Genomic DNA, 13835 nt, shown 5'->3' with positions numbered 1-13835 from the left:
AGCTAGAGTAGGATAGCTGGGAATGCTGGGAGTGATGGGACCTGCAGTCCAACACATCTGGATGGCCCCATGTTGGTATTACATGATGTGCTCTAGTTAGACCTGTGTACAAACTTGCACACGTTCTAACGAGACTCGCACACCCACTTATAAGGAATCCTTAGACATTGTCAATAGAGCGTCTGTAGCTAAGAAGGCAATTCCCACATTCACACTCAAGACACTGTTGGAGAGGATAACACCACAATGGCACATTTATTGGGGTTTACAAAGATTCAAATGCACAAGCTACTTTGGGGGGAATTAGCTGAGCAAATGGATTTAATACTTAGGACTAGTTGAGGATGCTCCAGCCTTCACAAAGTTATGCTTTGGTGGGGAAATTAGCTGTATTCTTGGTGAAACTGAGCTCCAGGCCTAAAAGTAGTTTTCAAGACTGTGGGAGGGAGTCTTCCAGAGGCCTGAAGCCTACACACACACACACACACACACACACACAGAGAGAGAGAGAAGGGAAAGCAGGGGTGGAGGCTACAATTTGTACTAAGACTTTCTAAAAACAGTTATACCTTTCCTTGGGCTGAAGCCCTTTCCTGCAGACAGGAACTAGTGTGCGCTGCACTTCCTGGTCTCAGGTGAAGAGGAAGGAAAGCAGAGAGCCTTGACTAGGGGAGGCAAAGCACCCACTGTTGGCACCTTGCTCTGGCAAGCAAGGAGCTCAGTGATTTCAGGGATTTCAGCATGGACCCTTTCATCTGGGAGGAGAGACTCAGAGTGATTTCAGCAGCAGTGTGGCACCATACCCCTGCAGGGGTGAGGCACCTCGTGCTTTCAGCAGCATAGCCCCCACTTCTGGGAAGAGGGGGAAGAGGGGGACTCAGGACTGCCCCAACCTGAGGCTTCTTATACAGTTCAGAGAAAGGCAGTGACATCACAACTCTGACAAGCCAGACACTGCTCATGGGTGCTGGAAATGCTGCTGCTTGCTATGGGAGAAAACCTGAGTTGGCCTTCCATCCTGTATAACAAAAGAGGGTGCTTGGGAATATTGGGTGTACTACTTCTTAGTCTTTTAACAAAAGGTGACTTTTAGGGATGGCAGAGAATTCCGCCACAGACTCCCGGGGGGGGGGTTCTTAGAATCCGCCCCCCCCCGGAGTCCGTGGAGGAACGGACCACCCCATCCCGCCACCCCGCGAAGTCCGACCCGGCCGGATCCTACCTGGCACCGCCAGGTCTGGGTCCGGCCAGGTCCATCCGCGGCGGTCCTTGGACACAAATGGACACCATTTGCATCCCTTCCCCTTACCGTGATAGGCTACATAAAGATTTACGTAGCCTATCACGGTAAGGCAAAGGGACGCAAATGGCGTAGTGGACGCCATTTGTGTCCTTGCTCTTTACCGTGATAGGCTACGTAAAGATTTACATAGCCTATCACAGTAAGGCAAAGGGATGCAAATGGCACCCGCTACGCCGGATGCTGTTTGTGTCCAAAGACCGGCTGCGGCCGGAAGTCCGGCTGCGGCTGGCCCCGGCCGGTGGTTCTGCGGACTCACCATGGAGCAGAGCCAGCCAGAAAGGATTCTGGGGGGGAGGACCAGATCGCCTCCCCCCCCCCGCAGACCCCCAGTGGAACCAGGTACATGTCAATGACTGTTTTAAAGACAGGTGTCAAGGCTGGAGTTCAACAATGGGAGCATATTACAGGTAACTTACTAGGTTACTAGGTAACTTACCAGATATCACTCTTGCTAACCAGAACATTCATGTTTTGCTGAATTTTTACCCCTATCTTTGCCTTTAGGGAATGCATTTTTAAAAGTCCATTAGAAACTGAATTGCTTGATCTAGTCTTGCATGATGCTCTCAACCCCATTCCTGTGCCTTTCTCCCACCTTTGCTGAGGCTTGGGTTGAAGACGCCTGGCTTTTTGGCTGTGTCTCAAAATGGAGTCAGTACTGTTCACTCAAAAGAGAGCTACTTCATAACACTGGAGAAGGCTGGGCTTAAGCATTTGGCTGTTTTTTTTTAGTTTAGAAAAAATAGTACTAGCGGGGCAAGGGAGAATGTGAAAGAGTTTTATAAAATTATGCATGACATGGAAAAAGTGGACAGAGACAAGTTCAGGGCATGCAATTTATATACTTCTTCACATGACGCGTAATTGATTTATTGAATTTGCTACCACAAGAATATGATAGCCACTCTTTTCAATGGCTTTAAAAGGGGGGTGGGTAAAATTTGTGGAGGACAGGTCTACTAATGGCAATGGAACCTCCTGGTTCAAAGGCAGTACACCACCGAATCGCATTTGCTGGAGAGCAACAGCAGCAGAGGGCTGGCATGTGTATTTCCCAGAGACATCTGACTGGCCACTGTGGGGAAGTAGGATCCTGTACTAGATAGGCCCTTGGCTTGGTCCTGCAGGGCCATCCTTACATTCTTAGGGATAACCTGGGAAATATCAGTCCTGATTTATCTAGGAAATGAGTTCTGTGCATGCTGTTCATGTAGGTCCACATGGCTATGTTCCTCTGATCCCCACTGAACATGATGAATGCATTTGGTGCAGGTGGACATGATGCAAGACCAGTTGTCATGCGCAACCAGGCGTAACTAACTGCACAGTCCTGAATGAGTTTACTCAGAAATCAGTCCCACTGAGTTTAGTTAGGCTTACTTCAAAATAAGTGTGCATTGGATTACAGCCTAAACCTGGATTTGATCCATAGAGTAGCATAACATTCAGGAGTTAGTTCCCAAGGTACACTACAGATAAAAGTTTCCTTATTATCCTTTCTGCTTTTTTCTTTTTTACTTTTTATTCACATTTTACAGTTTCTCACAGAATATTTCTATGTAAAGAATTGGAATAAAATTCTAATGATAACAAGCGTGTTCTGAGATAGAATTCTGTTAAGAAATGAACATCCAGGGAAACTATTACAACCCAAGAAAATGCCGGGAACAAACCCCTCTGGAAAAGTTAAGATTTTTACATAACATTTCACTCACCAAAATGTTTAAACAGGTAGAGGCGCTCTATAGGTAGAATAAGGCAAATGAGGATGTAACTATTGTGACTTCTCTCAGGCTTCTTTCATGGAAAAAAAAAGATTTTACTGTTTCTATAAAACCCCAAGTGTGTCCATAGGTTGTAAGCTCAAAGTTTTAAAAAAACAAACAACATGGTAGGAGGAAAAAAAAACCTCAGCCACTGTTATGGATGACAAGTTCATATCACGGTTGGAACAGTACTTTCTGTTGGCAAGCCAAATAGATGACGAACTTGCTCCAGAACCAGATGGATCCGAGGAGGAATAACAGCATAAAAAATGTACGCCGACATCATACAGCCAACAAGGAGAAAACTGTGGAAGACCCACCATTCAAAGGGATCCATGAGGTAAGCCATCGTGATCAGCTGGAATTGCCAGTAGAGCCAATGGAGATAGTTGGTCACACGCTTAATTACCGTCATTGTCTTAACAGTGTCCAGACGCTAAACCTATTGGTAAAAAAAGAAACAAAGGCATTCCATGAGAGCTCAAAAGTAGCTGCACAAGAACAATCATATAGTTCTTTGTCATCCATTAGTTTTACTAAAGGGTGTCTTTGAGGATGGGGTGGAGGGGGCCAAATGATACCAGATTTGGCCCATAACTCTTCGTTTGCTGATCCCTGCGATACAGCAGCCAGACCAGGATGCCATTTATTTGCATTTATTTAAAAATCTGTTGGCAGTACCCAATGCGACACTACTGCTAACATAAAGTCAGTTTCACTAATGCGGGATCCCCAGTGCCACCACTGTGCTGGCAAGGCCAGGCTAAGGGTGCCCTCCTAGCTAATTCCTCCATTCACTTGCACAGAGGAGGAAAACCCTCACTGCCGAAAAATGGTTGGGGGGGGTGGAAGTCCACCCCTCACCAAGGACTGTTGGGGCAACAGGGTCTTTGACAGGGGGGTGACCTTCACCTCCCACTCCAGCCGATTTTTGGCAGTTATGCTTTCCCACTCCCTATTAAAACTAATGGAGCAATGATCCACTGGCTTTAATAGGGAAGGAAAAGGCCCCCTGTCCCAAAAACAGCTAAGAGTGGTGAAGTGCACACCCCACCAAAGACCCTTGAGGCAACAGTCTGGTAAACAGGAATGGGGGAGAGAGAGAGAGAGAGAAATCAGAGAGATAGAAGGAAGGAAGGAAGGAAGGAAGGAAGGAAGGAAGGAAGGAAGGGCCAGAGAGGGAACAGGAAGGAAGGACGGGACGGACGGAGAAGACAGACGGACGGAAAAAGAAGCCAGAGAGAGAAAGAGGGAGAAAGAAGTGAAGAGGAACCACAGAGAGGAGGGAGATGACAGAGAAAGATGAGACAGAGAGAGACCAAGACCCCTGCGCTCACGTGAATTCTCTACTGCAATGCCACTAACGCTTGCTGGCATAATGGGTTTCCTCTGAAAATCCATCACACTAGCAAGCACTTTTGCTGTTGCACTTGAGGTCATTTACACTAGTGCAACGTGATTTGTGTTAACAGTTGTGTCGCACTGGATACTGCCCTACGTTCCCTTGCACAACTGACAGCAGTTTATAATAAACTCGTTCAGGGGTGGCAACCTGGTGCCCTCCAGATGACTTGTACTACAACTCTCATAATCTCATGCTGTCTGGGGCTTATGGGAGTTGTAGTCTGAAACATCTAGAGGGCACCAGGTTCCCTACCCCTGAACTAGTTTTTGTTTGACTCTTCAACTGTTACCCATTTCTTGCATGCTCACACCAACTTCACCTTCTTTCCTGACAATTCACAGAGCAAGTACCCTGCAGTGCCAGCATGTTTGGTGACATACTGCTCCTTGTGCTCCAGCCCGCCTTGCTCTCAATGGCTTTGTCCTAAGTATCTTGGCTTGCTGGTAAGTTCTATTGTGGTTTACAAAGGAATGGAGAGGTGAATAACCCTGCTGTGGCCCAACAATTCCTTTTTTTTTTTTTTTTAAGTGTTCCAGTTCTGGCTTTCAGAGCAGCTCAAGTTTTTTTTTATTACTGTTGTTAAATTAAAAGCACACACTCACAAAATGGTATGTGCAGAGGGGTGGAGAGTTGTGCCTGTAATGCTGCATAAATGGCCCCTTTACGGCCACCAGTTATGCAACATTACTTTTTTTGGAGACACCCGAGCTGCCATTTTTACGCAAAAGGGCAGTCTGGTAAGGGGATGAACAGCTGCCAGCTGCTCGTGGACTGCACAAGTGCCCGGTAAACAGGTCTGTAAGCGGCGGCGGCTCGGTGAGTGGGGTCCATGGGGTTGAGCAGGGGGGAGTCCACCTGACTCCACCCCCCCTTGGACTCCCACAAGGGCCCTAATTTGGAGATCTAACAGGCAGCCTAGCGCAATGTGAGCGACACCTAGTGTTTGCTCAACACAAAGACATGACAAGGCTTTTCCAGGTGAGCATTTTGTGTGGGCAGCGCTTAATTGGGTCCTGTTGGCAAAGGGAAAATAATGAATTAGACACACAGACATAGCTGGGATAATAAATTGGCAAGAAATTTATGACTCACTTGAACAGGTTTGGCAGCAGCATAGGGCATGGCCAGCCTGCCTGCTGACCAATTCCACTTCCTGGCCTGCAGGCCAGGGGCACATCACGGAGTAGTTCGCTAATGTGAACCCTTTTCCACCACCCTGGATGTGGCCAGCTCACAGCCCCCATGCTGGCCTGGTCTTGGTGCCACATTCCCGAGATCCCTTACGGGAATCCCCAACGTGTGGTATCAGAGGGCCCAGTCCTGTTCCCCCCACCAATGGATCCAGCCCAGTGCTTCTCATGCCTACATAGTGGTGCCCAATGTTATAAAATGAAGCATCCACAGAGAATTTACTGATAGTCCAGATCAACTTATTTACAATGGAATTAATCTTGAAACGGGGAAGGCAAAAAAAAAAAAAACCCTCTGCACAGTCCTTGCAAATTAGTATGCAGATAAAATTCCTTCCCAGCCCTATTAACTGGTGATCACTTCTGCCACTGCAAGACATCTTACTACCCAGATTGGGTGGGTGGGGAAGTCAGCAACTGCAGTCCTGCAGCCTAAGATCCGTAGTTGCAACAGGTAGACGTCAAAGCAGCAATCCACCCACTAGGCATTTGTGGTGGTGCCCACAGCATGGCCTCAAATTCCCAAATGTGCAGAGTCCAAAAAGGTTGGGGACCCCTGATCTATGGTCCCCTGCTTAAATGCCCATTTGAATATCTGTGTGCATTACCTAATGAGATATCAAAAATGGCTGGCTCCCACTATCAATGGCACATTAACACCTTGCAGAATGTGTATTCAAAATGAATTGGGAACTTCCTGATAGCAGCTTCCTTATGATTCAGAGCCATTCATTTATTCACTAAAAATAGGTCCTGAGGCTACGCTTTGGTCAGAGCTCCCTGAAATTAAGTCTGACTCTTTGTGGGATGCTATTTTATAGGCACAGTAGCCCCATTAACACCTTGAAAAAGCACACAGGTGCAGTATGGGGGTGGGGGAGTGGGATCGCACCTGATATTCCCAACCCACACAAATTGACTCAAAGATTAGAACAGAGAATGGTCTGCTGGTGATTTGCAATTCTATGGGTGTCAAGCAGGTGACACCCAATTCTATGGGTGTTTGCAGTGGGTGTTTGCAATTCTATGGGTGCTTGCAATTCTATGCAAATTCTATGATTTGCAATTCTATGGGTGTCAAGCAGGTGACACCCAATTCTATGGTTGTCAAGCAGACTTTATTTTTTATAAACATCTTGCTTCTTTAGGATTCTTCCCAGGAAGATTAAAGTTTTGTTATGAGATTTGGGGATGGGTTGGATGACCCTCAGGGTCCCTTCTCACAAAGGTTCAGTTTAAGAACTCTTGAACACAGGAATATTTACAAGCCTACCAAAACACTGATTGCCACTTCAGAATAATCACGAAAAGCAAAGCAAAAGGCAGCAGGGAGAAGTTGATTGTTACTGGGAATCTAGAGGAATTTAAGCAGTTAGGGCGCAGTCCTATGCATGTTTCAACAGGAACCTTCTCTATAGGCTTCAATTGCACGTAGCTTACTCTGCATTGTATCCAATGAGAAAGCAGCATGCCCTGATTACAAAGGTCAGAACTGGGCCAGTCAGCCATGGAACGCAGTGTTGTTCGGCTATTCACATTACACAGATATATTACGGCAAGCCCCACTTAGACTTGGTTTACACATACAGCAGAATGAGGTGGGAATGAGATGGTGAGATCCAGACGTGGTAGAATTCAGATTGCGATTAGGGGATCACATTTTTAATGCTGTCCCACATAAGAATTTTTCTGCAGGTAGAAAATGAGTACATCAGGAAGGAATGTTATATTCCAGTCGTTGCCCTGATATGGTAGTGTGTTGTTGTGTTGTTGTTTTTAATTTGTGGGGTGTTTTGTTTTTTAACATGGCAGAGTATTCAAAAAATGGAATCCTACATTTATAGTCTGAAGCAGTACAGACCACTCTACCATATCAGGATGCCACCACCTCATTCTGTTGGAGATGTAGATGAGGCTTTATTTTGTGTACATAATAGGTACGTGTCTGCATACAGCAGGCATGCAGAACTAATGAATCAAATTAAATCCATGGAGGGAGCAATCCTAGACAGAGTCTGGGGCGGCCATAGGAAAGTTCAGATTCCTGGGTCCGAGGTCAGAGACAGCGCTCTGGCCTAAAAGCCAGGAATCTGATCTTCCCCCTCCCTCACCGCTGGCATGGAGAGAATTTCAACAGTAAGCCCTCTAGGTAGGAACTGTATCGCTCCTGAGAACTGTATGTTCAACAGTAGCAGCCTCAACCTCGTTTATAAACGAGTCTTATATTAACAGCCTCAACCTTGTTTATAATCAAGTCTTAGGGCATTTCTACGTGAGGCTTTAATCCCACACCTTTATCAAGGCTTCTGCTTCTGGATTCTTTGCAGGATTAAGATTGCCTCCTTTACATGTGCTGTTTTCCGTTTTTCTTTCACTGCCTTTCTATATGTTTCATTATACAACCACTAGATGGTACTGTGGCATAGCAGAATTGCACTATTACATGAGACTCTTGCTCCACCATTTCTAAATAATACCAGGCTTTCCTTGTTACGGAAAAAAACTGTGATAAGGGTTGCAAAGCACAGGAGAGGCCCTGGAGGAGGAGAACATCATGTAACGCACCCTCAAACTACCGTGAGTGAGCAATCACGCACAATAAAAGCCTCATGTAGAAATGCTGTTAGAATTGATAGATTAAGCCTATTCTTCTAAGAGTATCCTCAAGCAAACTAGACTCCTGTACCTGCAGCTAGTTGGTTGTAATTTACACTAAAAAGGCCTAGAATTGAGCTGATATGAGAAAATTCTTTTAAAAAATGTTTTAAAAAGCCAATCTGGAGAAAAGTATGAAGAATACTAAATGATATATCAGGTGGTGAACTGAAGTCAGGAATATAATACATACTACAAACCCTTCTTGGAGTCAGGAATGTAACACATATTGCACACCCTTCTTTTTGAGAATCAGAAAAAAGCAACCAATCAGTGTTGAATATAGACAGAAAAGACTAGAGCTACAAGGCTATACCATTTTCTCATGAAATAGGTATCAGTGGTAAGTTTTTGGTTTTACACTTTTCGTCTAATTACTTACTATGGGGCTAAAGGAAAGTATTTACAGTTCAGACTGGGTGGTGATCGGGGAGTCTCCTTTTTTTCCCTTGAGTGTAGTCATAATATAAAATGAGGTTGAAATAACTAATGGGTAAGAATATTCTCTAGAGGGTGCCAAAGAGCCAGCTGCAGCTTAGAGAAAACTGAAGTCTTGTTCAGAGATCCATTATCAATGAAGGGCGAGGGCAGAAAATCACAACCAGATCTGCTAGCCCTCTTGCCACCTAGCACACCTGACATCCACATATTGGATGACACATGCACATGGTGGCAGATGCATATAGACCTCACCACACAACGGCTTGCATTGCCCTTTGGGGGCTATAGGCATAGCCTACTGTGCATACATGTTGTCTAATATGTGGATGCCACAGGTGCAGAGCAGGTAATGGCAGTCAGCACAATTATGTTTCCCCACCCCATGCACACAGAGCAATGGCTGTACAGGGCTTCAGAACAGGCAATATCAGTAGGGTCTCCGTAGCTGCCAACTTGGAGCTTTATTTATTTAAAGAAATAAAGCAGCATTTGAAAAAAAAAAAACCCGGATAAAATATATTTTTAAAAGTACTTTACGTGTTTGCAGTTTGTCACTGGAGCTCTCCTTTATGATTGGGTTTCCCTTGATGTTTGGGACATGGACACAAAAGTCAAACTAGAAGACAATGAGCCAAACTGCAGAGAGGGAGACAAGAGAGGGATAGCTCATCAGTCTTCAATGGGCACAGATACACTAGAGGTGGATCAGTTTTCTGGTAGTTTAACTGTCAGAGCTTCTCCCATTTCAAAGGACATCAGGATTAGTATTTTGGTGAGGATGCTGAGAATTGTATTAGAGATCCCTATCCTACAGTTTCCAAAGTACCTTGGAGAGAGGGAAATGATGGTTAACCTAGTTCAGGTCTATGGAATACATGTGATCGCCGTCTGTATTAAGTGATCCTAATCACTTAAATTTAACAATTCCTATCTCCTTCCCTAGGATTTTCTAAATTTTCTCAGCAACTCTTCTCAGTAGTAGCCAGCCTCAGATAGGCAACTACATTCCCACTTGTGGCCCTCATCTCTTTCAGGGGACTCCAACAACTGCAGAAAGCAGAGGAAATGGCGCTGTGGAATGGATGTAAAAAGCAAGCGGCAGTATATGGGGAACACTTAGAGCAGCCTTCCCCAACCTGGTACCCTCTAGATGTTTTGGACTTGAATTCCCTTCAGCCTCAGCCAGTATGGCCAATGATCAAGGAATGCTGGGCATTGTAGTCCAAAACATCTGGAGGCAACAGGTTGGGCAAGGCTAGGATAGACCATGAATCTTAACCCTTTTGCAAGCATAGGAAACTAGATAGTCTCAAATTATCTATAGGCCTACCAGGTTATCTGGAGGACAAAACTCCTGTAACATTAATAGTGGGTGGAGTGAGGAATAGAGCTACACTTTACTGGGGCCTAGTGGTTTACGGGGCCCATGCTTGAGCATGCTAGCCCATAACCATGAGGCATAAAATTGAGACTAAATTGAAAAATCATGCTCAATGGTGCCTATGAAAACGTATTTCCCTGTATCTTATTTGGGGTGTCCTGATCTTGGAAGATTGCAGTAGCCAATCAGAAAGCACTGCTGGAACAGAACAAGCAACATTTATTTATTACATTTTTTAGTAATAAACTGCACAATAGCCGAAGCTCTCTAGGCAGTTCACAGCTATTAAAACCATAAAGTACAGCACAATAAAACATAACTTAAAGTTTAAAACTACTGTATAAAACCAAAATAAAAATAAAAACCAAAATAAAACATAGCAGCAATGCAAAGATTTAAAATACAGTAACACAGGGGTTCCCAACTTTTTTGGACTCATGGGCACATTTGGGAATTTGAGAACATGCTGTGGGCACCACCACAAAATGCCTAATCACCACTTTGGCGTCTGCCTGTCACGTCTATGGATCTTAGGCTGCATCTTAGGCTTCTTTCACACAGAGCTTTTATCCTGCTGTTGAGATTGCTCACTCACAGACGTTTGTGACGTTGTCAACCTCCAGGGTACATCCAGAGGTATTTCCCGGTTATTCCATCTCACAAAGATCTGGAAATAATGAAATATTTGCTTTAAGTCAGATTGTTATGCTATTAAAACAGCCACTACATGGCGCTATTTCATTGAGTTCTATGGAACCCTGAAAATTAAAAGCTTCCCCTCTCCACAATCACATGGTTGCTATCTGGGAGACCGCTGTAAATGTGGAAAGGCTCCACAACAGGAAGACTGCAGGTTTTTACTTCAATGTAAAGGCAGCCTTATTCAGAAAAAAATGTTTGTTTCATGTCTATTGGACACTGCAATGTCTCTTTAATAAGGATTGCCTAATTTGGCTAATTGCTGGTGGTGCAAAACACCTAATGCTTCTTTTAAACATATGTTTTGGCAATGTCCAATAGTTGCTTCACTCTGGGACAAGCTTATTATACAAATACATTTTTTACTGGAACAGTCTTTAATATTCAGTTAGGTACACGCTCTTTTAAATAATTGCCCTGCTTCATGGGAATTAACAATTCAGCGTAATGGATTCTCTGCACCCTTCTGACAGTTCAAAGTCTGATATTACAACATTGGAACAATAAATGCTCACCTCCTATAATGCAATGGACTGAGGACCTTACAACACTTACAATATTTGAACAGGTGGCATATAGACGTCACATCCAAATGGATACTCCAAATGGCCTCCAAATGGCTGTCCATATGAATGCATATTGTGGGGTGGGGGGCGGGACTGTACCACTGACAAGGTACCCAGGCATCAATCAATTGCTCCATGCCTCCCACAACTGCCCCCCATTGGTCATGCTCCCTGGCAGTCACAAGATCAGTGTTAGTGTGAAAGGGTACGTGCACTGCATAGCCTGAAGATTTGACTGCCCCTCTTTTACACTGATAGTGAAGGTGCGGCCACATCTGCATCAGGAGGAGTGCTCAGCGAGCAAGATCCTGCCCCACCCTCACACAATCAGTGAACATGGAACGGGGGGCAGGGGGAGACGTGCTTGTCTGAACAGCACTTGAGACAGGTCTGGTTAAAATGATACCTGAAGGGATGCTCCAGCCCCTTGTATCTGAAAGGGCTTGCCACACGCCCTCCACTGCCCGACACATGCACTTGGACACGGTCGTCTCTAGTATAGGCATACTTGCTTAAAATACTACAGGCCTAGGCCTCATTCCCCTGCTCACACATCCCTCCCCAAGAGGGCCAGAGAGTGCTTGGACAGAAAATTCAGTGCAAGGCACTGGGATGTGTGTTTGTTGAACAATAGCTCCCAGCAACCAGGCCCCACACCTTACCACCTACGCCAACAATGCTCTGTTCTTGCAGTAGGAACTGTAGGCTTCAAGGGTGTGCTCTAGACAGCAGTGCCAGCCTGCCTACACATCCAGTCAGCTGATCCCAAAGGCCCAATCCTGGCTCACTCAGCCTTATAAAGCCCTGACTTCAGGACTAACTCCTCAGTCAGAGCAAGCTGAATTGGGGTTGGAGGGTTCTGCTTAACTCCCGCTCCCTTTTCCTGGTTGCTGCCTTGGATGCTGACCTCTGCCTGCCTTGGACTATGTACCTGCTTCGGGCCCCTCTGATCCTTGTTTGGCTGCTTTGGGACCGGACTCCTTTTGGATCAGACACCTCCTTCTGGCCTACTCAGCCAGCCAGCCAGCTAGCGCCCCAGGTCCCAGAACTTGAAGGCCTGTGGCTTGACCTCACCGACGCCTGACACTCTAGGACTTGTAGTCTGAGAGACAGAGAGAAGTGTGCCACCATATGCAACAAGCCCTTTCAAGAACTACAAGTCCCAGAGTTCCTTAGCTCTGCAAGCATTTCTTGTGCTCAGGGAGGAGGAGCCAACAGGGTATGGCAGTAGACTGGGAGGAGGAGGGAGATATTATGACTGTCAGTATGTTGGCATAGTTATCACTCAGGGCAATTCCAGACACGTTTTTTAAAGTGCCATCGGCTTGCCTTGTTAGTAGGATTTTTTGGGCTATCTGCACACAGCTGCAAGTTGGATTGGGACCATGGCCTTCCAAGAGGAAAGGGTTAAACCTTTCCCTCCATCACCAAATTTCCCCCTGAAACTCCCACCACTATGGGAGGGTTAAAAAAAAGAAAATGACTAGAATGGATTATTATTTTTCTTTTTTGAACACCCTTCCCACCCACCACCCACCCCCGGGGTTGGAATGTCAGGGAAAAATGGTGGGAGGGGAAACCCTCAACTCCTGGAACACCATGGTCCTGATTCAAATCAGGGGGGCATGCACTTAAACAGGAGTAAAAGTGCAGCAGTTAACCTTTGGACATCCAGAATTAAGCATTTCCGGAGAGATAATGCGGTGGGACGGAGCAGCAAAGGGAGGGAAAAACTTTGGCTACATCTTCACTTACTGGCGTGGACAGAAGGTTGCAGCATGTAATGGCAATTTCCCAAGTAGTGTGGGCAGTAGACAGAAATTCCGCTTGTCCTTTACAGCGGAAGTCCAATGATTGGTGGTGCTAGGTGCCCTCTGTCTAGAAGAGCCCTTATTTATTTATTTAAAAAATCTTGGCCACCTTTCAGGGCAGAAGCCCTCCCAAGGTGGTTCACAGCAATGAAATACATAAACACAGTTAAAATATTAAAAGCAATAAAAACATAAAACACAATAAAATTGCAATAAAAGCAACAATAAAAGCCAACAATAAAACAAGCAACAGACTGGTAACCAGGATCAATGCAATCCCAGGGATAGTGAGGGCCAGTGCTACTCTTAGGATTTACAGGACCCAACATTCACAAAGTAATGGAGTTACGCCTCTGGATTCTGGAGCGTAGAGAAAAACTGAACAGTGTGTAAAGGGTGTTGCCTTGTCTGACCAAATACAAACCAAGCTGTCAGAAACATTAGAAGCAAAAAGGAACTAAAAGAAGCTAAAGGATAACAACCAATCCTCCAATTTAATTCAGACAGTTGTTTGAAAGAGAATTGGGGACAGGGCATGTTACTACTTTGGACTGGGCCTTGAGAATGTAGGCGTGGTCACTGTGCATGTGCCAGAAGGTTAGGGTTTTTTTGTATAAT

General features: G+C 45.3%; 1 long non-coding RNA gene across 1 annotated transcript; it reads right to left on the bottom strand.

Moving 5' to 3' along the window:
• Nucleotides 1-2829: 2829 nt before the first annotated feature.
• On the bottom strand, nt 2830-12465 carry LOC146351496 (uncharacterized). Its single transcript, XR_014789620.1, has 4 exons — nt 12338-12465; nt 10737-10808; nt 9298-9396; nt 2830-3511 (listed from the first exon to the last, which is right to left on the bottom strand). It is a non-coding gene; the product is annotated as an uncharacterized LOC146351496 (long non-coding RNA).
• Between the last annotated feature and the right edge of the window lie 1370 nt (nt 12466-13835).

Source organism: Heloderma suspectum, chromosome 3, assembly GCF_057233095.1.
Source record: "Heloderma suspectum isolate Gila_16-S chromosome 3, 16-S_ref, whole genome shotgun sequence".
Lineage (NCBI taxonomy): Eukaryota > Metazoa > Chordata > Lepidosauria > Squamata > Helodermatidae > Heloderma > Heloderma suspectum.
Note: the sequence above shows the minus strand (reverse complement) of the source record. Positions and strands in the feature narration are given on the sequence as shown.